Source organism: Oncorhynchus nerka, linkage group LG8, assembly GCF_034236695.1.
Source record: "Oncorhynchus nerka isolate Pitt River linkage group LG8, Oner_Uvic_2.0, whole genome shotgun sequence".
Classification (NCBI taxonomy): domain Eukaryota; kingdom Metazoa; phylum Chordata; class Actinopteri; order Salmoniformes; family Salmonidae; genus Oncorhynchus; species Oncorhynchus nerka.
Genome location: NC_088403.1, coordinates 44,893,585 through 44,920,248, shown reverse-complemented (window position 1 = coordinate 44,920,248; position 26,664 = coordinate 44,893,585). Strand labels below are relative to the sequence as shown.

General features: G+C 42.6%; 1 protein-coding gene and 7 non-coding genes across 8 annotated transcripts in view; all 8 read left to right on the top strand.

The window, feature by feature from the left end:
- The window catches only part of LOC135572704 (uncharacterized), a 221,963-nt gene that overhangs the window by 191,140 nt on the left and 4,159 nt on the right, over nucleotides 1–26,664 (top strand). The window lies entirely within an intron of this gene.
- trnan-guu (transfer RNA asparagine (anticodon GUU)) lies at nucleotides 16,306–16,379 on the top strand. Its single transcript has one exon. It is a non-coding gene; the product is annotated as a tRNA-Asn (tRNA).
- On the top strand, nucleotides 17,511–17,584 carry trnan-guu (transfer RNA asparagine (anticodon GUU)). The gene has a single exon. It is a non-coding gene; the product is annotated as a tRNA-Asn (tRNA).
- trnan-guu (transfer RNA asparagine (anticodon GUU)) lies at nucleotides 17,773–17,846 on the top strand. The gene has a single exon. It is a non-coding gene; the product is annotated as a tRNA-Asn (tRNA).
- On the top strand, nucleotides 18,032–18,105 carry trnan-guu (transfer RNA asparagine (anticodon GUU)). Its single transcript has one exon. It is a non-coding gene; the product is annotated as a tRNA-Asn (tRNA).
- trnan-guu (transfer RNA asparagine (anticodon GUU)) lies at nucleotides 18,978–19,051 on the top strand. Its single transcript has one exon. It is a non-coding gene; the product is annotated as a tRNA-Asn (tRNA).
- On the top strand, nucleotides 21,039–21,112 carry trnan-guu (transfer RNA asparagine (anticodon GUU)). The gene has a single exon. It is a non-coding gene; the product is annotated as a tRNA-Asn (tRNA).
- On the top strand, nucleotides 25,761–25,834 carry trnai-uau (transfer RNA isoleucine (anticodon UAU)). The gene has a single exon. It is a non-coding gene; the product is annotated as a tRNA-Ile (tRNA).

The following is a 26,664-nucleotide window of genomic DNA, read 5'->3' as shown; positions in this document are numbered from 1 at the left end:
GTCACACAGCTCTTCCGTGGAATAAAATGATTTAATTTACAACAGGACACACGGGGCACACAGCTCTTCCGTGGAATAAAATGATTTAATTTACAACAGGACACACGGGGCGCACAGCTCTTCCGTGGAATAAAACAAATTAAATCCATCCCCTACTGTATTATAGACAGACAGGCCGCTACCGGGTTTAATGGATAGATGTACACAATAGAAATACAAATTAAATCCATCCCCTACTGTATTATAGACAGACAGGCCGCTACCGGGTTTAATGGATAGATGTACACAATAGAAATACAAATTAAATCTATCCCCTACTGTATTATAGACAGACCGGCCGCTACCGGGTTTAATGGATAGATTTAATACCACATATTTTTACTTCACTATCGTTAACCTGTCATTCGTGTATATAAATTTAGTCAAGAATTCATACTCACTCGGTCATACTGATCAAATTTGGATAGACTATACGACAATATGCAAAGTTTGATTTAACAGGTTTTGCTTACCTTGTTTATGGTCGACCTTGTGATCAGTTTCCCGAGTTGAGCAGAATTGTTGTCCTCCCCCCGAATGTCTTCACCTGTCCGCGAACCGTCCTTTCACCAATTCGCCCCCCCACACCCACATCAACCACTCTGGACTGGGTCGTTAGTTAACCATCCTCTTGCTACCATTTCTGTTGATAATGGGATATGTAGATAGGGCGAGTCGGTCAAGGATCGATTCGGACAAGGTGGTCAATTATATGACAAGCGACAGGTTTATTCAGAGTAAAGATATCTGGTACAGCGTATATACGGGCCCCTCTGCTAGCTCATCAGAGACTAGCAGAAGGAACCCTGCTAACAGTGAGTACAAGCTTCATATACAGAACAGAAAGTAGGTTGATTTCTAGGAGATCGGATCTTCGGATTGGATCAGGCTGGGGTTGTAGTCATCCGGCATTGGCTCAGTTGTCTGTCCGTCATCGTAGAATCCTGCCATGCCTGTTCTTGGTCGTCACACCATGGTCAGCTGAAAAGGAGATTTGGTGTGTGCGCTATCTTCAGTCACACAATGTTCGGCTGGGAGGGAGATTATGTGTGTGTGCTAGTTTGTCTCCAAGTCTAGGCTTTCTGCCAATCTGTGGGTGTCTTATCTGGGTGTCCTCGGCAGCTATGTGTGTACTGTATGTGCGTCGTCCCTGTCTTCTGGGGTCAGTGTGTAAGAGCGTATGCGTCCCTGTCCTGTCCTCAAGAGTCCGTGTGTAATGTGTGTGCGTCCCTATCTTGTCCTCGAGAGTCAGTGTGTAATGTGTGTGCGTCCCTATCTTCAGGGGAGTTGTGGCCGAACTGACGGCTAGCACCTGTGGCTAGGAGTATCCTGTTGTGACAGTGTTGTGGATGATTTAAGTGAGTGTGTGTGTGTGAGAGATATCCTGTATGGGGCCCAACATGTTTTACTATGAAAATACGTTGTCTCAGCTATAGCAATGTAATGTCACCTACATAGGAATTAGCAGTCCCTTACATTAGTCCAGTGTGTTTGTGTGTATATGTACGCCTATACGCCATGAAAGTGACTAGCCACTTCATCATTCTTCCGGAGTCAGTCCCCTAATTATTTTGAATGGGCTTGGCGATTATATATTACATTTGTGAAAATGCAGTTGTTTAAAATATATATTTATCAGAATATATTTGTGATTGCGGCTGAATTTACTCCTGCCAGATGCCTTTTAATATAATGTTGCGCTGACGAACATTGCACTACATTTTTGCCCTTTTAAGGCCATTCAAAAAGCTAACAAACATTAGAAAACTACAGGTCTACTTCCTTGAAAATGTTGCTGCACTTTTGATGCACGTTAACACAACCATTGGAACAAAGTGTTGTTGTTTCGTCAACTCCATGTTCAGTTGGATGAGAGCACGACAGTTCTCAGGCCAGCGATGTCACATCCTGAACCTGTAATGAGATTCCTGTTATTTTAGGGTCATTACATTTTAAGTGTTGTTGTTTTTCAACATGTTCAGTCTCTGTGGCGCGATCAAGCGTCAGGTTTACACAACAAGTCAATTGGTTAGCTAAACAGGTTGGTGGTTCAGCCCACCCAGGGACAAGTTCTCTGTGTGCTCCATGATGTGGATGTCACATCCTGAACCTGTAATGAGATTCCTGTTATTTTACCCTGCTGATGGTCAAACCATTGGAACAAAGTGTTGTTGTTTACGTCAACTCCATGTTCAGTTGGAATCTAAAGGTTCTCAGTTCGTTGTGCTCCATGATGTGGATGTCACATCCTGAACCTGTAATGAGATTCCTGTTATTTTACCCTGCTGATGGTCAAACCATTGGAACAAAGTGTTGTTGTTTCGTCAACTCCATGTTCAGTTGGATGAGAGCACGAATGGCCAGCGATCAAGCGTCAGGGTCAATTACACAACAAGTTGGTGGTTCGAGCCCACCCAGGGACGACAGTTCTCAGTTCGTTGTGCTCCATGATGTGGATGTCACATCCTGAACCTGTAATGAGATTCCTGTTATTTTACCCTGCTGATGGTCAAACCATTGGAACAAAGTGTTGTTGTTTCGTAAACTCCATGTTCAGTTGGATGAGAGCACGAATGGCCAGCGATCAAGCGTCAGGGTCAATTACACCATAAGTCTCTGTGGCGCAATTAGACTGTTAATCTAAAGGTTGGTGGTTCGAGCCCACCCAGGGACGACAGTTCTCAGTTTGTTTTGCTCCATGATGTGGATATGACAAGTCTCTGTGGTGGAATAGGTTGGCGCGTTAGACTGTTAATCTAAAGGTTGGTGGTTCGAGCCCACCCAGGGACGACAGTTCTCAGTTTGTTGTGCTCAATGATGTGGATATGACAAGTCTCTGTGGTGGAATAGTTTGGCGCGTTAGACTGTTAATTTAAAAGTTGGTGATTTGAGCCCACCCAGGGATGCTGTCTTTCTGTTTCCAGTGATATGGAAGACCTTGGCCTTACAGTAAGCCTGCTTTTGACCTGCTGTGTTTCCTGTTGTCACATGTGATTGGTGTGTTGTTGAACCTGAAAGATGACAAGTTACTATACCTACTGGTAAAATGGCTGTCAATGGTCTCTGATCTTCTGTTACTCAATAGCTTGATCATTCTGTGTTCTCCAAGGAACATATAATTTATTCTTATTAATCTGGCTGGTATGACAACGTAAATGATGTCAATCTGGCATGAAAAACCTTAGCATTTATATTTATCTCGCGAGAAGGACAATGTTGGTCCAGTGTGTTTGTGTGTATATGTACGTCTATACGCCATGAAAGTGACTAGCCACTTCATCATTCTTCCAGAGTCAGTCCCCTAATTATTTTGAATGGGCTTGGGGATTATATATTACGTTTGTGAAAATGCAGTTGTTTAAAATATATATTTACCAGAATATATTTGTGATTGCAGCTGAATTTACTCCTGCCAGATTCCTTTTAATATAATGTTGCGCTGACGAACATTGCACTACATTTTTGCCCTTTTAAGGCCATTCAAAAAGCTAACAAACATTAGAAAACTACAGGTCTACTTCCTTGAAAATGTTGCTGCACTTTTGATGCACGTTAACACAACCATTGGAACAAAGTGTTGTTGTTTCGTAAACTCCATGTTCAGTTGGATGAGAGCACGAATGGCCAGTGATCAAGCGTCAGGGTCAATTACACCACAAGTCTCTGTGGTGCAATTGGTTAGCGCGTTAGACTGTTAATCTAAAGGTTGGTGGTTCGAGCCCACCCAGTGACGACAGTTCTCAGTTTGTTTTGCCTCATGATGTGGATATGACAAGTCTCTGTGGTGGAATAGGTTGGCGCGTTAGACTGTTAATTTAAAAGTTGGTGATTTGAGCCCACCCAGGGATGCTGTCTTTCTGTTCCCAGTAATATGGAAGACCTTCCTGGCCTTACAGTAAGCCTGCTTTTGACCTGCCGTGTTTCCTGTTGTCACATGTGATTGGTGTGTTGTTGAACATGAAAGATGACAAGTTACTATACCTACTGGTAAAATGGCTGTCAATGGTCTCTGATCTTCTGTTACTCAATAGCTTGATCATTCTGTGTTCTCCAAGGAACATATCATTTATTCTTATTAATCTGGCTGGTATGACAACGTAAATGATGTCAATCTGGCATGAAAAACCTTAGCATTTATATTTATCTCGCGCGAAGGACAATGTTAGTGTTGATAATGGGATGATAGGGCGAGTCGGTCAAGGATCGATTCGGACAAGGTGGTCAATTATATGACAAGCGACAGGTTTATTCAGAGTAAAGATATCTGGTACAGCGTATATACGGGCCCCTCTGCTAGCTCATCAGAGACTAGCAGAAGGAACCCTGCTAACAGTGAGTACAAGCTTCATATACAGAACAGAAAGTAGGTTGATTTCTTGGAGATCGGATCTTCGGATTGGATCAGGCTGGGGTTGTAGTCATCCGGCATTGGCTCAGTTGTCTGTCCGTCATCGTAGAATCCTGCCATGCCTGTTCTTGGTCGTCACACCATGGTCAGCTGAAAAGGAGATTTGGTGTGTGCGCTATCTTCAGTCACACAATGTTCGGCTGGGAGGGAGATTATGTGTGAGTGAACTGAGATAAGGCGGAGCTTTACCTAGCATGGACTTGTAGATGACCTGGAGCCAGTGGGTCTGGCGACGAATATGTAGCGAGGGCCAGCCGACTAGAGCATACAAGTCGCAGTGGTGGGTGGTATAAGGTGCTTTGGTGACAAAACGGATGGCACTGTGATAGACTGCATCCAGTTTGCTGAGTAGAGTGTTGGAAGCCATTTTGTAGATGATATCACCGAAGTCGAGGATCGGTAGGATAGTCAGTTTTACTAGGGTAAGCTTGGCGGCGTGAGTGAAGGAGGCTTTGTTGCGGAATAGAAAGCCGACTCTTGATTTGATTTTCGATTGGAGATGTTTGATGTGAGTCTGGAAGGAGAGTTTGCAGTCTAGCCAGACACCTAGGTACTTATAGATATCCACATATTCAAGGTCGGAACCATCCAGGGTGGTGATGCTAGTCGGGCATGCGGGTGCAGGCAGCGATCGGTTGAAAAGCATGCATTTGGTTTTACTCGCGTTTAAGAGCAGTTGGAGGCCACGGAAGGAGTGCTGTATGGCATTGAAGCTCGTTTGGAGGTTAGATAGCACAGTGTCCAATGACGGGCCGAAAGTATATAGAATGGTGTCGTCTGCGTAGAGGTGGATCAGGGAATCGCCCGCAGCAAGAGCAACATCATTGATATATACAGAGAAGAGAGTCGGCCCGAGAATTGAACCCTGTGGCACCCCCATAGAGACTGCCAGAGGACCGGACAGCATGCCCTCCGATTTGACACACTGAACTCTGTCTGCAAAGTAATTGGTGAACCAGGCAAGGCAGTCATCCGAAAAACAGAGGCTATTGAGTCTGCCGATAAGAATATGGTGATTGACAGAGTCGAAAGCCTTGGCGAGGTCGATGAAGACGGCTGCACAGTACTGTCTTTTATCGATGGCAGTTATGATATCGTTTAGTACCTTGTGTGTGGCTGAGGTGCACCCGTGACCGGCTCGGAAACCAGATTGCACAGCGGAGAAGGTACGGTGGGATTCGAGATGTTGACTTGGCTTTCAAAGACCTTAGATAGGCAGGGCAGGATGGATATAGGTCTATAACAGTTTGGGTCCAGGGTGTCTCCCCCTTTGAAGAGGGGGATGACTGCGGCAGCTTTCCAATCCTTGGGGATCTCAGACGATATGAAAGAGAGGTTGAACAGGCTGGTAATAGGGGTTGCGACAATGGCGGCAGATAGTTTCAGAAATAGAGGGTCCAGATTGTCAAGCCCAGCTGATTTGTACGGGTCCAGGTTTTGCAGCTCTTTCAGAACATCTGCTATCTGGATTTGGGTAAAGGAGAACCTGGAGAGGCTTGGGCGAGGCGCTGCGGGGCGGAGCTGTTGGCCGAGGTTGGAGTAGCCAGGCGGAAGGCATGGCCAGCCGTTGAGAAGTGCTTATTGAAGTTTTCGATAATCATGGATTTATCGGTGGAGACCGTGTTACCTAGCCTCAGTGCAGTGGGCAGCTGGGAGGAGGTGCTCTTGTTCTCCATGGACTTCACAGTGTCCCAGAACTTTTTGGAGTTGGAGCTACAGGATGCAAACTTCTGCCTGAAGAAGCTGGCCTTAGCTTTCCTGACTGACTGTGTGTATTGGTTCCTGACTTCCCTGAACAGTTGCATATCACGGGGCTATTCGATGCTATTGCAGTCCGCCACAGGATGTTTTTGTGCTGGTTGAGGGCAGTCAGGTCTGGAGTGAACCAAGGGCTGTATCTGTTCTTGGTTCTGCATTTTTGAACGGAGCATGCTTATCTAAAATGGTGAGGAAGTTACTTTTAAAGAATGACCAGGCATCCTCAACTGACGGGATGAGGTCAATGTCCTTCCAGGATACCCGGGCCAGGTCGATTAGAAAGGCCTGCTCACAGAAGTGTTTTAGGGAGCGTTTGACAGTGATGAGGGGTGGTCGTTTGACTGCGGCTCCGTGGTGGATACAGGCAATGAGGCAGTGATCGCTGAGATCCTGGTTGAAGACAGCGGAGGTGTATTTGGAGGGCCAGTTGGTCAGGATGACGTCTATGAGGGTGCCCTTGTTTACAGAGTTAGGGTTGTACCTGGTGGGTTCCTTGATGATTTGAGTGAGATTGAGGGCATCTAGCTTAGATTGTAGGACTGCCGGGGTGTTAAGCATATCCCAGTTTAGGTCACCTAACAGAACAAACTCTGAAGCTAGATGGGGGGCGATCAATTCACAAATGGTGTCCAGGGCACAGCTGGGAGCTGAGGGTGGTCGGTAGCAGGCGGCAACAGTGAGAGACTTATTTCTGGAGAGAGTAATTTTCTAAATTAGTAGTTCGAACTGTTTGGGTATGGACCTGGACAGTATGACATTACTTTGCAGGCTATCTCTGCAGTAGACTGCGACTCCGCCCCCTTTGGCAGTTCTATCTTGACGGAAGATGTTATAGTTGGGTATGGAAATCTCTGAATTTTTGGTGGCCTTCCTGAGCCAGGATTCAGACACGGCAAGGACATCAGGGTTAGCAGAGTGTGCTAAAGCAGTGAGTAAAACAAACGTAGGGGAGGAGGCTTCTGATGTTGACATGCATAAAACCAAGGCTTTTCGATCACAGAAGTCAACAAATGAGGGTACCTGGGGACCAGCAGGGCCTGGGTTTACCTCCACATCACCCGCGGAACAGAGAAGGAGTAGTATGAGGGTGCGGCTAAAGGCTATCAAAACTGGTCGCCTAGAGCGTTGGGGGCAGAGGATAAGAGGAGCAGGTTTCTGGGCATGGTAGAATATATTCAGGGCATAATGCGCAGACAGGGGTATGGTGGGGTGCGGGTACAGCGGAGGTAAGCCCAGGCACTGGGTGATGGTGAGAGAGGTTGTATCTCTGGACATGCTGGTTGTAATGGGTGAGGTCACCGCATGTGTGGGAGGTGGGACAAAGGAGGTAACAGGGGTATGCAGAGTGGATCTAGGGGCTCCATTGTGAACTAAAACAATGATAACTAACCTGAACAACAGTATACAAGGCATATTGACATTTGCGAGAGACATACAGCGAGGCATACAGTAATCACAGGTGTTGAATTGGGAAAGCTAGCTAAAAACAGTAGGCGAGGCTAATCAGCTAGCACAACAAACAGCAGGTAAAATGGCGTTGACTAGGCAACTGGGCCGACAGATAAAACAAACAAGCAAAATTGAGTACCGTGATTAATGGACAGTCCAGCGTGCGTCAGCTATGTAGCCAAGAGATCAATGTCCAGGGGGCAGCGGTGGATGGGCAGGGAAGCTGGGCTGGCGAGTGTTATCCAGGTAAAAAAAAAAAAAAAAAAAAACTAACAATGACTAAATAGCTTGTAGCTAGTTAGCTGGTTAGCGTCTGGAGGTTCTTGAGTGTGTCATAAAAATAAAATTAAAATTAAAAGTAATAGCGATTCCGTATCACGTTGGGTGAGGCAGGTTTCCGGAAGGTATAAACAAATTAAAATCAAAAAGAGATTTGGGGCGCGGTGATTCAGACGGTTAGCAGGCCTGTGCTAACAAGCTAACAGTTCGTAGGCCCGGGCTAGACAAGGTAGCAGCTAGCGGACCAGAGCTAGACAAGCTAGCCGTTAGCAGGCCGAATTAGCAGGCAGGGAGATAGCGAGGGCTAGAGAGTTAACCTTTGGGGGACGTTGCGATGGGGTGAGTCTGTTTATTCCTCTTCATGCGGTGACATCGACAGACCGGTCGTGGGCCCGGGTAATTGTAGCCCAGGAGTATGCTACAGGTGCTCTAGTACGCTAGGTGAGCTGGAGACACAGCGATTCAGAAAGCTTGCGGGCCTTGGCCAGCAGATGGACCTTTGGCGATGTCGCAACGGAAAAGCCTGTTGAAACCACCTCGGACGATTATGTCGGCGGACCAGTCGTGGTGGATCGGCGGGGCTCCGTGTCGGCAGTAAAGGGTCCAGGCCAATTGGCAAAAGAGGTATTGTTGGACCTCTTCGGCTAGTCGGGAGATGGTTAGCTTTGAAGACCGCTAGATGGGCTTAGCTCGAGGCTAGCTCAAGGCTAACTGGTGCTTGCTTTGGGACAGAGACGTTAGCCAGGAGTAGCCACTCGGATTGCAGCTAGCTAGTTGCGATGATCCGGTGTAAAGGTTCAGAGCTTGCGGTAGGAATCCGGAGATGTGGTAGAGAAAAAGCAGTCTGATATGCTCTGGGTTGATGTCGCGCGCTGGTGTCCTGGTTAGCTTTGAAGACCGCTAGCAGTGGCTAACTGAGTACTAGCTAGTTAGCTGGCTAGCTTCTGATGGGGGTTCGGTTCTAGAGTATAGAAAAAGCAGATCCGTACCACATTGGGTGATGCGGGTTGCAGGAGAGTAAATTCAGCCTGTAGTTGGAAAGTGAGATTAAAATATGTACGAAATATATACAGAAAGAAAAAGAAAAAGAAAAAACGAGGAAAACTATATTTACACCAGACAGGCCGGGACAAGACAAAACACACGTCCGACTGCTACGCCATCTTGGAACTCTCTTGTTCATGTTGTTGAACATGAAAGATGACAACTTACTATACCTACTGGTAAAATGGCTGTCAATGGTCTTTGATCTTCTGTTACTCAATAGCTTGATCATTCTGTGTTCTCCAAGGAACATATAATTTATTCTTATTAATCTGGCTGGTATGACAACGTAAATGATGTCAATCTGGCATGAAAAACCTTAGCATTTATATTTATCTCGCGAGAAGGACAATGTTGGTCCAGTGTGTTTGTGTGTATATGTACGCCTATACGCCATGAAAGTGACTAGCCACTTCATCATTCTTCCGGAGTCAGTCCCCTAATTATTTTGAATGGGCTTGGCGATTATATATTACGTTTGTGAAAATGCAGTTGTTTAAAATATATATTTATCAGAATATATTTGTGTTAGAGGAAATTATGTTTGAAATGACTAATTATGTATACATTCCAATCAGAACTGACTAGTCCAAATGCTATAATGTACTGTACATGTGAATTTTCTCTCTTGCTCCCATTCCCAATTGTATATAATGTAGTCAGGAGTTTAGTAACAATGAAGGTCTGTTCCTTAGTTCATTCAGTTGTACAAATCTCCAGGTGGCGGAAACGGCCCATCTCCAGATTGTCTAGAATGTTGATTTATACTGACTGGCCTTGACTTCGTGCTGATAACGCGAAGGCTCGAGAGCTAGAGGGCCCCTCTACCTTGTGAAATAGATAGAACGTTTAGAAAACGCTGACGTCATTTTCAGTTTATAACCTGTGGAAATATGTGTATGTGGCAGTACTCACTTGAAATAAACGCTGTTACCTTTGGCTTTTAAGACTGGTCTCAATCTACTTCATGCATAATTAATGAACTTACAACTCATTAATGAATTAGAATGAGTGTGAATCTGTTTTGGCTATAAAACATACAGGAATTTAGAAATTCCATTAACAATTTGGTCCTTCGAGTCGGATCTAAATACCCCTCCCTGGTATCTGGAAGTAGTACGCTGAAAATCGTGCACGGACTCGTTTTTGACTCGTTTTACTAAAGACCTGACCTCTGAATTGAGGTTAAAATTGAAACAGGCCGGCGTATTATCACAGAGGACAGAGAGGGTGACTAGATTCAAACGAACAGTGCTTTTCCCAGCCGGCAGCCAGGTAAAGTAGCCTTTATTCTTGATTTTGGGGGGATTTGAGTTCTTTAGTTGATGTTCTGAGAATTCATCAATAGTGAGAGCTTTGCTATCCCCACAGGGGTGTATGATCATCATACAATGGGTTTTGTAGAACCGATATACACGGAAGCAGGTTCGAAAATAACCTGTGGTAATGTGCACTACCGTAAATAAACTAAACTTAATCACGAGAGGTACATTCGCCCGAGATTAAGAAGGGATAGGTACTGGGAGATAGGACAGTGATCTTGTACAAATACTGGGTGTAGAGAGACGGCAAGAATGCGCAAGATAACTGGATTGGTCATTTAAATAGTGGCAGTATTGATCACCGTTCCGATTCAACTAATACTACGGAAAATATCCAAATAAGGAGGAGAGGGAATCTTAAATCTAAAGAAATGAGATAAAAGCCATATCTATAGACAGGATAGTTCCATGCGAGAGGGGAGTCTAACAATTAGTGGCGTGAGATAACGATTATTAGCGTTCTTTACTGACACAACCGGAAAATAAGATTTTAACTAGGGCTTTACAAACCCTGGGCTTATAGTTGTAAGGTTAGACCTAATATCTGATTCAAAAGTCAAAGCTATTGGTAAGATTTCCATAAAAGAGCTAAACTTATTCATGAGAAACACACCCGCCCGAGATTAAGACGGGATATTAAATAAGGTACTGGGAAATAGGACGGTAATCTTGTAAAAATATTGATCATCGTTCCTATTGAACTAATACTACTGAAATATCCAAATAAAGATACGCATAGCCAGACAGAAAAACTAAGTAATTAAGTAACGGTAAATTGCTAATTCGTAGAAAGCCACACATAAAGAATTTAAAAATTAAATATAGAAAGGCATAGATAAGTGATTAAAGACCATAGCTACTAGTAACGGTAAGGATTAAGAATGGGGAGAAATGCCTCGAAAGAAGCCCCAGAACTAACGGGAGACGAGCGTTACATGGAACAGAGAGACAGGAGAAACATCGATTTCGGTCTAAGATGGAAAAAAAATACGATTTTGATGGCCGTCTAAATGTAGAGAAGCTGGAATCCCTTATAAAACAGATACATAAGGAATGTGGTAATAATGTGAAAAAGCAGAATAAACAGGGGTTATACACAGCCGGAGTTTGGCTTTCGGAAGCAAAAAAGAGAATGGGACGCGCCGAAAAAGAGATTAAATCTAACAAGGTACGAGAGGCACTACCCACCGCTCCCGCAGATAGAGAAGTTAACCAATTGGGTGGGCGTGAGGGTAACAAACTATATCTTCCTCGATTATACCAACAATGCAGAGATAATCCAGTCGACGAATTGGTGATTATAAGAATACGGCTGCTGGAGCAACCTGTGAAATTACCACCCAAGTATGTGGATCCCGCTGAAGCCGAGAGAGGTATAATGGAGTTAGAGAAGGAAATAAAGTCGAGAAAAATGAATAAGGTGAGTCAAAAGAAAAATACAAGATGTTTTAATTGTAACAAAATTGGGCATTTCGCCCGGGAGTGTAACACTCCCCGAAAAAATCGTCAACAGGTTGTAATTTAACTGTGGGGAAGTCAGAGGCGACAATCGAGTAAAGAAAGAGAAGGTTCAGATACAAAGGGAGCGAGATTAACGAGAATTCTAACTGAGGGAAAATTTGGGGCGTTTAAATTTGGGCTATTTTCTGTTGTCTAGATGTCGGAGTAACAAATAAAGATAACTGTAAAAATGGGTATATTTGCAGAGAGTCTCAGTCAATTTCATAGCACTGGTGGTATAGAGTGGTCAGCGCAGCAGTTTTACCAACGGCAATCCACGGTTCGGTTCCCAGCCGAGGCGGTTAACTAAAACTGATATTGGAGTGAAATTCACCTATTTGCATGTTTTGCCGGAAAAATACGGTCGCCAGTGGTTGTCTAAATATAACTGAACGTTTATTATGTGTTTTAGATTGAATACGTTTTGTTAAAAAAAAGAAGGCATTAAAAATAATGGCGAGACAATTGAGGTAATACGCTATTTTGCCCATAATGATCTGGGGGAATAATGTATGGAGATGGGAGTCGTATTTAAATAAATGTATAGTTTTAATTTGACAAGTGAATAACGTATTGGGAATAGAGTAATTAAAATACTAAGTCAAAGACGAGACAGTTACTTAGAGCAAAATGGATTCTAAATGATAACAAAGAGGCAATTACAATTTATGCCCATCGAAAGGTTTTTATAAAATTAGCGAATTTAGAGATGTTGGTTGGGGTGGTAAATTATAATTCAGGATTTGAACAGATGTGATAAATTAGGTTTGGTTAATCGAACAAGAATGATTTACAATTCATTTGAAGTCGCTGCGAATTGGCAGGTTGAGCGCTTGATAATGACGTCACTAGCGAGGCACTTTTGTCGCCAGGGACTGGGGATAACGGAGAGGTTTCGAGTAACTTTTCAGAAGTTGATATAAATTACAAAATACATTTGTAACAGTAATTTGAGAGTTGCCAGGATAGTCAGGAAAGATGCTAAAAACGATCAGCTGATACCTAGGTAGGCATCAAGGGTTGTGGCGTTGGTTTGGGTTGAACCATTTTAGAGAGGGAGAGACTGGATGTCTGAATCGTAAAACATCGTGGTAATGGATTCCATGGTTGTCGATTCCAGGTTTGATTGTTTACATTTAACAGGAATATAGGACATCTGTGATGATTTAGGATTATTGTTAGGATTAAGATAGATTGATTAAGGAAATGTAAGGACTTTAGAGAAAAGCCTCTCATAGACATGTTTTTTTTTCTAAAAGAAAATCCATGAGTTTAGATAAAGCCAAACAGTGAGACATGTAGTTCAAATGTGGAAACATGAGAGACAGAGCTACAGACAGAGAGGGGAAAAGGCAGACAGAAGAGCCCTCCCCCGCACTGCAGAGACCTTGAAGGTTGGAGAGCAGAGAGGAGAAGTTTTAGAAGGGAAGCCAGGACGAGCAAAGATAACATAATGTGTAGATAACAGTTACTGAGTGGAGACAAAAGCGAGAATTGGACATGTGGAAAATGAAAGGGGCGCTCCTAAATGATAATGTCAGAACAGAAGGATAATATACTAAATCTTACCTAAGTCATTATTTAAGAATAAGGCAAGGTTGTTACCTGGGCAGAGCCAGGTAACAAAGGGGGGATGGGTAAATGGTGTTCTAGAATAGGATGTGACCTACGAGATAATTAACACATAAAAAAAAAAATTGTAACCAAACCTGTATGTCCAAGATTTTATGCACTACAGGTGAAGTCACTCAATCCAGTCCCATAGGCCTGTTGGGGGGACCATACCAAGGACTCCTGGTGACAGCTAGCTGAAAGAGCTACCCGGATTCATATCGCACTGCGGGAGGGTAAGGCACATTTGACCCTATCGAACAATAACAGAGTTCGAGAGGAGAACTGGAATTAACAGAATTCTGGGGGCCATCTCTCGAATGAAAAATACCTTACCTGTCCTTTCCTCACTGTTGTTGTGAAGATGTGTCTGGCTCTTGCTAGGCGATGTGTTCTAGGGGAGAGGGTGGGGCTTCACATGGAAGCTGTTCGTCTGAAGCTGTTTTATCGTGGGTGACATATTCCTGATACAGCACGTCCTACTAGATATGCGGAGAGTGGTAATTTGACCCATGGTTTAGACAGTGAGGATTTTGTTCCAAAAGAGAAGAGATACCGGTGCAGGTTCCCATATTGATCGTGGACACAGGTCATAGCTCATGGGGAGAGAGGGCTATATGAATCCACTCACCCAGTATGGAAGAAGGTAGAGTGGCATAAAGAGACGCTTAACCCTTTAAATGAAGGAGGATCAAGGGTTGTGGTAGGGAGATGACCAGGTCTTGGTCGACACCCTAGTACGGTTCTGGGTAGAGGAGTTTGGGTCGGTATGGTAAAGCTGTTCATGAAAGCAGGAATGCCAGATAATGACAGTTGAATTGATTTTCACTATTTATATCCCCAGGTTCCCCTTAAATCAAGACTTCCTCCCTTTACAGTGACAAGGGGAGAATATTACTGTCTGGCCCGGTACGGTACACATGGGAAATACGTGCGGGAAGTTAGTACTTGCAATAGGACAGAGAATATGACCACTGACGAGACCATGTCTGATTTGACAGGCTGGTTGAACTCTGGGGATTTCAATAAAATAAAGTGGGCCAGTGTTGACACCTAGTGGTTGTGTGGGGTCATGTGCGTTGGATGTCTTTTACACTCAGACAACAGGACATGAAGTTATCTAAAAGGGAAAAGAGAAGCACTCCATCTGGGTCATTTGATGACAAGGTATACATTGATAACATTGGGATTCCAGGGGAGGTGCCAGATGAGTCAAAGCAAGAAATCAGATCCTAGCAGGATTAGAGTTAAGCATTTCCGGGGCTCTACTCTCACAAGAACGTGGACTGGATTAATTATATTTATGATAATCAACAGCGCTTTAGCAGGTATACCAGAGGTGTTATTAAAGGTTTTGTAGAACAGACTGAAGCAACCAGCTGGAAGGCCTGACAGAATAGAATTGCATTAGATAAAAGGGGGAAGTGGGCGTGATAATCAGGACCATGTCTTACATCCCAAGTGACACAGCTCCGGACGAATCAGTGCCCGAAGCCTCAGCTGGTTTGACCACCCTGGCTCACGGGTTGGCAGAAACTCTGGGGTGGATAGTTCTCTGAACTAAATTGGGTTGACAGTGTGTATGAAAAAAAAAAATGTTGTCTAATTCCCTGTGTGCGAGGCCTTGTTTCCAGGACTCTGGAGAGATCAATGACACTACAGATGGTGCGTTATGGGCCGATTCCAGGTTCTGACCCGTGGAGGACTGAAGGCATGTCTACAGAGGAAGTGGACTCATCTGGATCTGTCATTTGTGGGGAATTTATGTCTGATGAGAATAGTGTTGACATGAAGGGGAATTAGATTGTAATTTGTTTCAATGATTAAACTGTTTTTAATAAAGATTGTAACGAAAATCCTGAAAGAGGAGTTATGATTCTGATGTAGGTTTAAAAACAGTTGGAGTTAAGGTTAGATTTGATTAATGATGGGTGAAGAGTCGGATAAACATTTATAATAATGTTGGTTATGTGTATATTCATATGATAATCTGATAAACCTTTATAATAAGGTTAGTGTGAGTAGGTTAATATTTTTATTTTGTAGATTTGAATGTATAATATTTGATCAAAGGGAGGATTGTTAGAGGAAATTATGGTTGAAATGACTAATTATGTATACATTCCAATCAGAACTGACTAGTCCAAATGCTATAATGTACTGTACATGTGAATTTTCTCTCTTGCTCCCATTCCCAATTGTATATAATGTAGTCAGGAGTATAGTAACAATGAAGGTCTGTTCCTTAGTTCATTCAGTTGTACAAATCTCCAGGTGGCGGAAACGGCCCATCTCCAGATTGTCTAGAATGTTGATTTATACTGACTGGCCTTGACTTCATGCTGATAACGCGACGGCTCGAGAGCTAGAGGGCCCCTCTACCTTGTGAAATAGATAGAACGTTTAGAAAACGCTGACGTCATTTTCAGTTTATAACCTGTGGAACTATGTGTATGTGGCAGTACTCACTTGAAATAAATGCTGTTACCTTTGGCTTTTAAGACTGGTCTCAATCTACTTCATGCATAATTAATGAACTTACAACTCATTAATGAATTAGAATGAGTGCGAATCTGTTTTGGCTATAAAACATACAGGAATTTAGAAATTCCATTAACAATTTGTGATTGCGGCTGAATTTACTCCTGCCAGATGCCTTTTAATATAATGTTGCGCTGACGAACATTGCACTACATTTTTGCCCTTTTAAGGCCATTCAAAAAGCTAACAAACATTAGAAAACTACAGGTCTACTTCCTTGAAAATGTTGATGCACTTTTGATGCACGTTAACACAACCATTGGAACAAAGTGTTGTTGTTTCGTAAACTCCATGTTCAGTTGGATGAGAGCACGAATGGCCAGTGATCAAGCGTCAGGGTCAATTACACCACAAGTCTCTGTGGCGCAATTGGTTAGCGCGTTAGACTGTTAATCTAAAGGTTGGTGGTTCGAGCCCACCCAGAGACGACAGTTCTCAGTTTGTTGTGCTCCATGATGTGGATGTGACATCCTGAACCTGTAATGAGATTCCTGTTATTTTACCCTGCTGATGGTCAAACCATTGGAACAAAGTGTTGTTGTTTCGTAAACTCCATGTTCAGTTGGATGAGAGCACGAATGGCCAGCGATCAAGCGTCAGGGTCAATTACACCACAAGTCTCTGTGGCGCAATTGGTTAGCGCGTTAGACTGTTAATCTAAAGGTTGGTGGTTCGAGCCACCCAGGGACGACAGTTCTCAGTTTGTTGTGCTCCATGATGTGGATATGACAAGTCTCTGTGCTGGAATAGGTTGGCGCGTTAGACTGTTAATTTAAAAGTTGGTGATTTGAGCCCACCCAGGGATGCTGTCTTTCTGTTCCCAGTGATATGGAAGACATTCCTGGCCTTACAGTAAGCCTGCTTTTGACCTGCTGTGTTTCCTGTTGTCACATGTGATTGGTGTGTTGTTGAACCTGAAAGATAACAAGTTACTATACCTACTGGTAAAATGGCTGTCAATGGTCTCTGATCTTCTGTTACTCAATAGCTTGATCATTCTGTGTTCTCCAAGGAACATATAATTTATTCTTATTAATCTGGCTGGTATGACAACGTAAATGATGTCAATCTGGCATGAAAACCTTAGCATTTATATTTATCTCGAGAAGGACAATGTTGGTCCAGTGTGTTTGTGTGTATATGTACGCCTATACGCCATGAAAGTGACTAGCCACTTCATCATTCTTCCGGAGTCAGTCCCCTAATTATTTTGAATGGGCTTGGCGATTATATATTACGTTTGTGAAAATGCAGTTGTTTAAAATATATATTTATCAGAATATATTTGTGATTGCGGCTGAATTTACTCCTGACAGATGCCTTTTAATATAATGTTGCGCTGACGAACATTGCACTACATTTTTGCCCTTTTAAGGCCATTCAAAAAGCTAACAAACATTAGAAAACTACAGGTCTACTTCCTTGAAAATGTTGCTGCACTTTTGATGCACGTTAACACAACCATTGGAACAAAGTGTTGTTGTTTCGTAAACTCCATGTTCAGTTGGATGAGAGCACGAATGGCCAGTGATCAAGCGTCAGGGTCAATTACACCACAAGTCTCTGTGGCGCAATTGGTTAGCGCGTTAGACTGTTAATCTAAAGGTTGGTGGTTCGAGCCCACCCAGAGACGACAGTTCTCAGTTTGTTGTGCTCCATGATGTGGATGTGACATCCTGAACCTGTAATGAGATTCCTGTTATTTTACCCTGCTGATGGTCAAACCATTGGAACAAAGTGTTGTTGTTTCGAAACTCCATGTTCAGTTGGATGAGAGCACGAATGGCCAGCGATCAAGCGTCAGGGTCAATCACACCACAAGTCTCTGTGGCGCAATTGGTTAGCGCGTTAGACTGTTAATCTAAAGGTTGGTGGTTCGAGCCCACCCAGAGACGACAGTTCTCAGTTTGTTGTGCTCCATGATGTGGATGTGACATCCTGAACCTGTAATGAGATTCCTGTTATTTTACCCTGCTGATGGTCAAACCATTGGAACAAAGTGTTGTTGTTTCTCTCCATGTTCAGTTGGATGAGAGCACGAATGGCCAGCGATCAAGCGTCAGGGTCAATCACACCACAAGTCTCTGTGGCGCAATTGGTTAGCGCGTTAGACTGTTAATCTAAAGGTTGGTGGTTCGAGCCCACCCAGGGACGACAGTTCTCAGTTTGTTTTGCTCCATGATGTGGATATGACAAGTCTCTGTGGTGGAATAGGTTGGCGCGTTAGACTGTTAATTTAAAAGTTGGTGATTTGAGCCCACCCAGGGATGCTGTCTTTCTGTTTCTAGTGATATGGAAGACCTTCCTGGCCTTACAGTAAGCCTGCTTTTGACCTGCTGTGTTTCCTGTTGTCACATGTGATTGGTGTGTTGTTGAACCTGAAAGATGACAAGTTACTATACCTACTGGTAAAATGGCTGTCAATGGTCTCTGATCTTCTGTTACTCAATAGCTTGATCATTCTGTGTTCTCCAAGGAACATATAATTTATTCTTATTAATCTGGCTGGTATGACAACGTAAATGATGTCAATCTGGCATGAAAAACCTTAGCATTTATATTTATCTCGCGAGAAGGACAATGTTGGTCCAGTGTGTTTGTGTGTATATGTACGCCTATACGCCATGAAAGTGACTAGCCACTTCATCATTCTTCCGGAGTCAGTCCCCTAATTATTTTGAATGGGCTTGGCGATTATATATTACGTTTGTGAAAATGCAGTTGTTTAAAATATATATTTATCAGAATATATTTGTGATTGCGGCTGAATTTACTCCTGACAGATGCCTTTTAATATAATGTTGCGCTGACGAACATTGCACTACATTTTTGCCCTTTTAAGGCCATTCAAAAAGCTAACAAACATTAGAAAACTACAGGTCTACTTCCTTGAAAATGTTGCTGCACTTTTGATGCACGTTAACACAACCATTGGAACAAAGTGTTGTTGTTTCGTAAACTCCATGTTCAGTTGGATGAGAGCACGAATGGCCAGTGATCAAGCGTCAGGGTCAATTACACCACAAGTCTCTGTGGCGCAATTGGTTAGCGCGTTAGACTGTTAATCTAAAGGTTGGTGGTTCGAGCCCACCCAGGGACGACAGTTCTTTGTTTGTTGTGCATCCTGAACCTGAATGAGATGGATGGTCAAACCATTGGAACAAAGTGTTGTTGTTTCTCTGTTCAGTTGGATGAGAAGAGGTTGGCGTGTCTCTGTGGTGCAGACTGTTAATCTAAAGGTTGGTGGTTCGAGCCCACCCAGGGACGACAGTTATCAGTTTGTTCTGCTCCATGATGTGGATATGACAAGTCTCTGTGGTGGAATAGGTTGGCGCGTTAGACTGTTAATTTAAAAGTTGGTGATTTGATCCCACCAAAGGGTTGCTGTCTTTCTGTTTCTAGTGATATGGAAGACCTTCCTGGCTTTACAGTAAGCTTGCTTTTGACCTGCTGTGTTTCCTGTTGTCACATGTGATTGGTGTGTTGTTGAACATGAAAGATGACAAGTTACTATACCTACTGGTAAAATGGCTGCCAATGGTCTTTGATCTTCTGTTACTCAATAGCTTGATCATTCTGTGTTCTCCAAGGAACATATAATTTATTCTTATTAATCTGGCTAGTATGACAACGTAAATGATGTCAATCTGGTATGAATAACCTTAGCATTTATATTTATCTCGCGAGAAGGACAATGTTTGTCCAGTGTGTTTGTGTGTATATGTACGCCTATACGCCATGAAAGTGACTAGCCACTTCATCATTCTTCCAGAGTCAGTCCCCTTATTATTTTGAATGGGCTTGGCGATTATATATTACATTTGTGAAAATGCAGTTCTTTAAAATATATATTTATCAGAATGTATTTGTGATTGCGGCTGAATTTACTCCTGCCAGATGCCTTTCAATATAATGTTGCGCTGACGAACATTGCACTACATTTTTGCCCTTTTAAGGCCATTCTAAAATCTAACAAACATTAGAAAACTACAGGTCTACTTCCTTGAAAATGTTGCTGCACTTTTGATGCACGTTAACACAACCATTGGAACAAAGTGTTGTTGTTTCGTAAACTCCATGTTCAGTTGGATGAGAGCACGAATGGCCAGCGATCAAGCGTCAGGGTCAATTACACCACAAGTCTCTGTGGCGCAATTGGTTAGCGTGTTAGACTGTTAATCTAAAGGTTGGTGGTTTGAGCCCACCCAGGGACGACAGTTCTCAGTTTGTTTTGCTCCATGATGTGGATATGACAAGTCTCTGTGATGGAATAGGTTGGCGCGTTAGACTGTTAATTTAAAAGTTGGTGATTTGATCCCACCAAAGGGTTGCTGTCTTTCTGTTTCTAATGATATGGAATACCTTCCTGGCTTTACAGTAAGCTTGCTTTTGACCTGCTGTGTTTCCTGTTGTCACATGTGATTGGTGTGTTGTTGAACATGAAAGATGACAAGTTACTATACCTACTGGTAAAATGGCTGTCAATGGTCTTTGATCTTCTGTTACTCAATAGCTTGATCATTCTGTGTTCTCCAAGGAACATATAATTTATTCTTATTAATCTGGCTGGTATGACAACGTAAATGATGTCAATCTGGCATGAAAAACCTTAGCATTTATATTTATCTCGCGAGAAGGACAATGTTGGTCCAGTGTGTTTGTGTGTATATGTACGCCTATACGCCATGAAAGTGACTAGCCACTTCATCATTCTTCCGGAGTCAGTCCCCTAATTATTTTGAATGGGCTTGGCGATTATATATTACGTTTGTGAAAATGCAGTTGTTTAAAATATATATTTATCAGAATATATTTGTGATTGCGGCTGAATTTACTCCTGACAGATGCCTTTTAATATAATGTTGCGCTGACGAACATTGCACTACATTTTTGCCCTTTTAAGGCCATTCAAAAAGCTAACAAACATTAGAAAACTACAGGTCTACTTCCTTGAAAATGTTGCTGCACTTTTGATGCACGTTAACACAACCATTGGAACAAAGTGTTGTTGTTTCGTAAACTCCATGTTCAGTTGGATGAGAGCACGAATGGCCAGTGATCAAGCGTCAGGGTCAATTACACCACAAGTCTCTGTGGCGCAATTGGTTAGCGCGTTAGACTGTTAATCTAAAGGTTGGTGGTTCGAGCCCACCCAGAGACGACAGTTCTCAGTTTGTTTTGCTCCATGATGTGGATGTGACATCCTGAACCTGTAATGAGATTCCTGTTATTTTACCCTGCTGATGGTCAAACCATTGGAACAAAGTGTTGTTGTTTCGACAACTCCATGTTCAGTTGGATGAGAGCACGAATGGCCAGCGATCAAGCGTCAGGGTCAATCACACCACAAGTCTCTGTGGCGCAATTGGTTACCGCGTTAGACTGTTAATCTAAAGGTTGGTGGTTCGAGCCCACCCAGGGACGACAGTTCTCAGTTTGTTTTGCTCCATGATGTGGATATGACAAGTTTGTTCTCTGTGATGGAATAGGTTGGGTGGAATAGGTTAGACTGTTAATGTTAATTTAAAAGTTGGTGATTTGATCCCACCAAAGGGTTGCTGTCTTTCTGTTTCTAATGATATGGAAGACCTTCCTGGCTTTACAGTAAGCTTGCTTTTGACCTGCTGTGTTTCCTGTTGTCACATGTGATTGGTGTGTTGTTGAACATGAAAGATGACAAGTTACTATACCTACTGGTAAAATGGCTGCCAATGGTCTTTGATCTTCTGTTACTCAATAGCTTGATCATTCTGTGTTCTCCAAGGAACATATAATTTATTCTTATTAATCTGGCTGGTATGACAACGTAAATGATGTCAATCTGGCATGAAAAACCTTAGCATTTATATTTATCTCGCGAGAAGGACAATGTTGGTCCAGTGTGTTTGTGTGTATATGTACGCCTATACGCCATGAAAGTGACTAGCCACTTCATCATTCTTCCGGAGTCAGTCCCCTAATTATTTTGAATGGGCTTGGCGATTATATATTACGTTTGTGAAAATGCAGTTGTTTAAAATATATATTTATCAGAATATATTTGTGATTGCGGCTGAATTTACTCCTGACAGATGCCTTTTAATATAATGTTGCGCTGACGAACATTGCACTACATTTTTGCCCTTTTAAGGCCATTCAAAAAGCTAACAAACATTAGAAAACTACAGGTCTACTTCCTTGAAAATGTTGCTGCACTTTTGATGCACGTTAACACAACCATTGGAACTACTTGGGACGCTTGTTTCCCAACTCCAGAGCTCTGGAAGATGCAAATGCGCTAGCTAAATGCTAATAGTATTAGTTAAAACTCAAAAGTTCATTAAAATACACATGCAGGGTATCAAATTAAAGCTACACTCGTTGTGAATCCAGGCAACAAGTCCGATTTTTAAAATGCTTTTCGATGTGACATCATGAACCTGTAAGCTATTATCTGATAGCATGCACCAATACACTACAACAGAAAAGCACAGCAGGGGACGTAAACAAAATAATTAGCATTTGGATGAGACACAAACCAGCACAATAAAATAGAAAACAGTCATTACCTTTCACCATCTTCTTTGTTGGCACTCCTAGATGTCCCATAAACACTATTGGGTCTTTATTTCGATTAAATCGGGCCATATAAAGCCAAGATATCGTTATATGTAGACTGTGTGATAAACGAAAAAAAGAGCGAGCGATTTCACAACGTAACGTCATTTTTTAAAATTCAAAAAGTAGACGATAAACTTTCACAAAACACTTCGAAATACGTTTGTAATGCTACTTTAGGTATTAGTAAACGTTAATAAGCGATAAAAATAATCCGTGGCGTTGTAAATATCATTAGCTGTCGTCTTGGAAAAAATTTCAGGAGAAGCTCTTCCGGAATGATCTGGGCGGAGACCGGAGGTAAGTCGTGCCCCTCTTTCGGTTCAACCAAGAATCAAAGAGGATTCAATTCATCAAGACTCTAGACAACATGGGGATGCTGTGGGAGTTGAATGCCTTAGTCTTATCTATATTTATCTCACTGTTAACAATTGCTGGAAGTGGCGCAAGGATATTTATTTCCATTTTCTGTGATCAGGTTTTCCTGCACTTTCCGATGTAACGTCCCGTTATTTAATAGCCACAGTCGTGATTTAAAAATGCAGTTTTAAAAACGTCCGAGGCTTTCCTATCCACACATTCTAACCATATGAACATACTATATTCCTGGCATGAGTAGCAGGGCGCTGAAATGTTGCGCGATTTTTAACAAAATGTTCAAAAAAGTAGAGGGTCGACTGAAGAGGTTAACACAACCATTGGAACAAAGTGTTGTTGTTTCGTAAACTCCATGTTCAGTTGGATGAGAGCACGAATGGACAGTGATCAAGCGTCAGGGTCAATTACAACACAAGTCTCTGTGGTGCAATTGGTTAGTGCGTTAGACTGTTAATCTAAAGGTTGGTGGTTCGAGCCCACCCAGAGACGACAGTTCTCAGTTTGTTGTGCTCCATGATGTGGATGTGACATCCTGAACCTGTAATGAGATTCCTGTTATTTTACCCTGCTGATGGTCAAACCATTGGAACAAAGTGTTGTTGTTTCGACAACTCCATGTTCAGTTGGATGAGAGCACGAATGGCCAGCGATCAAGCGTGAGGGTCAATCACACCACAAGTCTCTGTGCCGCAATTGGTTAGCGCGTTAGACTGTTAATCTAAAGGTTGGTGGTTCGAGCCCACCCAGAGACGATAGTTCTCAGTTTGTTTTGCTCCATGATGTGGATATGACAAGTCTCTGTGATGGAATAGGTTGGCGCGTTAGACTGTTAATTTAAAAGTTGGTGATTTGAGCCCACCCAGGGATGCTGTCTTTCTGTTCCCAGTGATATGGAAGACATTCCTGGCCTTACAGTAAGCCTGCTTTTGACCTGCTGTGTTTCCTGTTGTCACATGTGATTGGTGTGTTGTTGAACCTGAAAGATGACAAGTTACTATACCTACTGGTAAAATGGCTGTCAATGGTCTTTGATCTTCTGTTACTCAATAGCTTGATCATTCTGTGTTCTCCAAGGATCATATAATTTATTCTTATTAATCTGGCTGGTATGACAACGTAAATGATGTCAATCTGGCATGAAAAACCTTAGCATTTATATTTATCTCGGTGAGAAGGACAATGTTGGTCCAGTGTGTTTGTGTGTATATGTACGCCTATACGCCATGAAAGTGACTAGCCACTTCATCATTCTTCCGGAGTCAGTCCCCTAATTATTTTGAATGGGCTTGGCGATTATATATTACGTTTGTGAAAATGCAGTTGTTTAAAATATATATTTATCAGAATATATTTGTGATTGCGGCTGAATTTACTCCTGACAGATGCCTTTTAATATAATGTTGCGCTGACGAACATTGCACTACATTTTTGCCCTTTTAAGGCCATTCAAAAAGCTAACAAACATTAGAAAACTACAGGTCTACTTCCTTGAAAATGTTGCTGCACTTTTGATGCACGTTAACACAACCGTTGGAACAAAGTGTTGTTGTTTCGTCAACTCCATGTTCAGTTGGATGAGAGCACGAATGGCCAGCGATCAAGCGTCAGGGTCAATTACACAACAAGCCTCTGTGGCTTAATTGGTTAGCTCGTTAGACTGTTAATCTAAAGGTTGGTGGTTCGAGCCCACCCAGAGACGACAGTTCTCAGTTTGCTGTGCTCCATGATGTGGATGTAACATCATGAACCTGTAATGAGATTCCTGAAATTTTTCCCTGCTGATGGTCAAACCATTGGAACAAAGTGTTGTTGTTTCGTAAACTCCATGTTCAGTTGGATGAGAGCACGAATGGCCAGCGATCAAGCGTCAGGGTCAATTACACCACAAGTCTCTGTGGCGCAATTGGTTAGCGTGTTAGACTGTTAATCTAAAGGTTGGTGGTTTGAGCCCACCCAGGGACGACAGTTCTCAGTTTGTTTTGCTCCATGATGTGGATATGACAAGTCTCTGTGATGGAATAGGTTGGCGCGTTAGACTGTTAATTTAAAAGTTGGTGATTTGAGCCCACCCAGGGATGCTGTCTTTCTGTTCCCAGTGATATGGAAGACATTCCTGGCCTTACAGTAAGCCTGCTTTTGACCTGCTGTGTTTCCTGTTGTCACATGTGATTGGTGTGTTGTTGAACCTGAAAGATGACAAGTTACTATACCTACTGGTAAAATGGCTGTCAATGGTCTCTGATCTTCTGTTACTCAATAGCTTGATCATTCTGTGTTCTCCAAGGAACATATAATTTATTCTTATTAATCTGGCTGGTATGACAACGTAAATGATGTCAATCTGGCATGAAAAACCTTAGCATTTATATTTATCTCATGAGAAGGACAATGTTGGTCCAGTGTGTTTGTGTGTATATGTACGCCTATACGCCATGAAAGTGACTAGCCACTTCATCATTCTTCCGGAGTCAGTCCCCTAATTATTTTGAATGGGCTTGGCGATTATATATTACGTTTGTGAAAATGCAGTTGTTTAAAATATATATTTATCAGAATATATTTGTGATTGCGGCTGAATTTACTCCTGACAGATGCCTTTTAATATAATGTTGCGCTGACGAACATTGCACTACATTTTTGCCCTTTTAAGGCCATTCAAAAAGCTAACAAACATTAGAAAACTACAGGTCTACTTCCTTGAAAATGTTGCTGCACTTTTGATGCACGTTAACACAACCATTGGAACAAAGTGTTGTTGTTTCGTAAACTCCATGTTCAGTTGGATGAGAGCATGAATGGCCAGCGATCAAGCGTCAGGGTCAATTACACCACAAGTCTCTGTGGTGCAATTGGTTAGCGCGTTAGACTTATAATCTAAAGGTTGGTGGTTCGAGACCACCCAGAGACGACAGTTCTCAGTTTGTAGTGCTCCATGATGTGGATGTGACATCCTGAACCTGTAATGAGATTCCTCTTATTTTACCCTGCTGATGGTCAAACCATTGGAACAAAGTGTTGTTGTTTCGACAACTCCATGTTCAGTTGGATGAGAGCACGAATGGCCAGTGATCAAGCGTCAGGGTCAATTACACCACAAGTCTCTGTGGCGCAATTGGTTAGTGCTTTAGACTGTTAATCTAAAGGTTGGTAGTTCGAGCCCACCCAGGTACGACAGTTCTCAGTTTGTTGTGCTCCATGATGTGGATGTGACATCCTGGACCTGTAATAAGATTCCTGTTATTTTGCCCTACTGATGGTCAATGCCAACACAAGCCTCTCTAGTGCAATCAGTTAGCGTGTTTGACTGTCAATCTAAAGGTTGGTGCTTCGAGACCACCCAGGGATGACATTTTTCACATTGTGGAGATGTGAACTGACCCTTCCTGACTTGGCGTGAGCTTCCATGAGACTTTGGCCTGCTGAGGGTCAGTATAACCACAAGTCTCTGTGGTGCAATTGGTTGGCGCGTTAGACTGTTAATTTAAAAGTTTGTGATTTGAGCCCACCCAGGGATGCTGTCTTTCTGTTTCTAGTGATATGGAAGACCTTACTGGCCTTACAGTAAGCTTGCTTTTGACCTGCTGTGTTTCCTGTTGTCACATGTGATTGGTGTGTTGTTGAACATGAAAGATGACAAGTTACTATACCTACTGGTAAAATGGCTGTCAATGGTCTCTGATCTTCTGTTACTCAATAGCTTGTTATCTGTGGTCTCCACGGAACATATAATTTATTCTT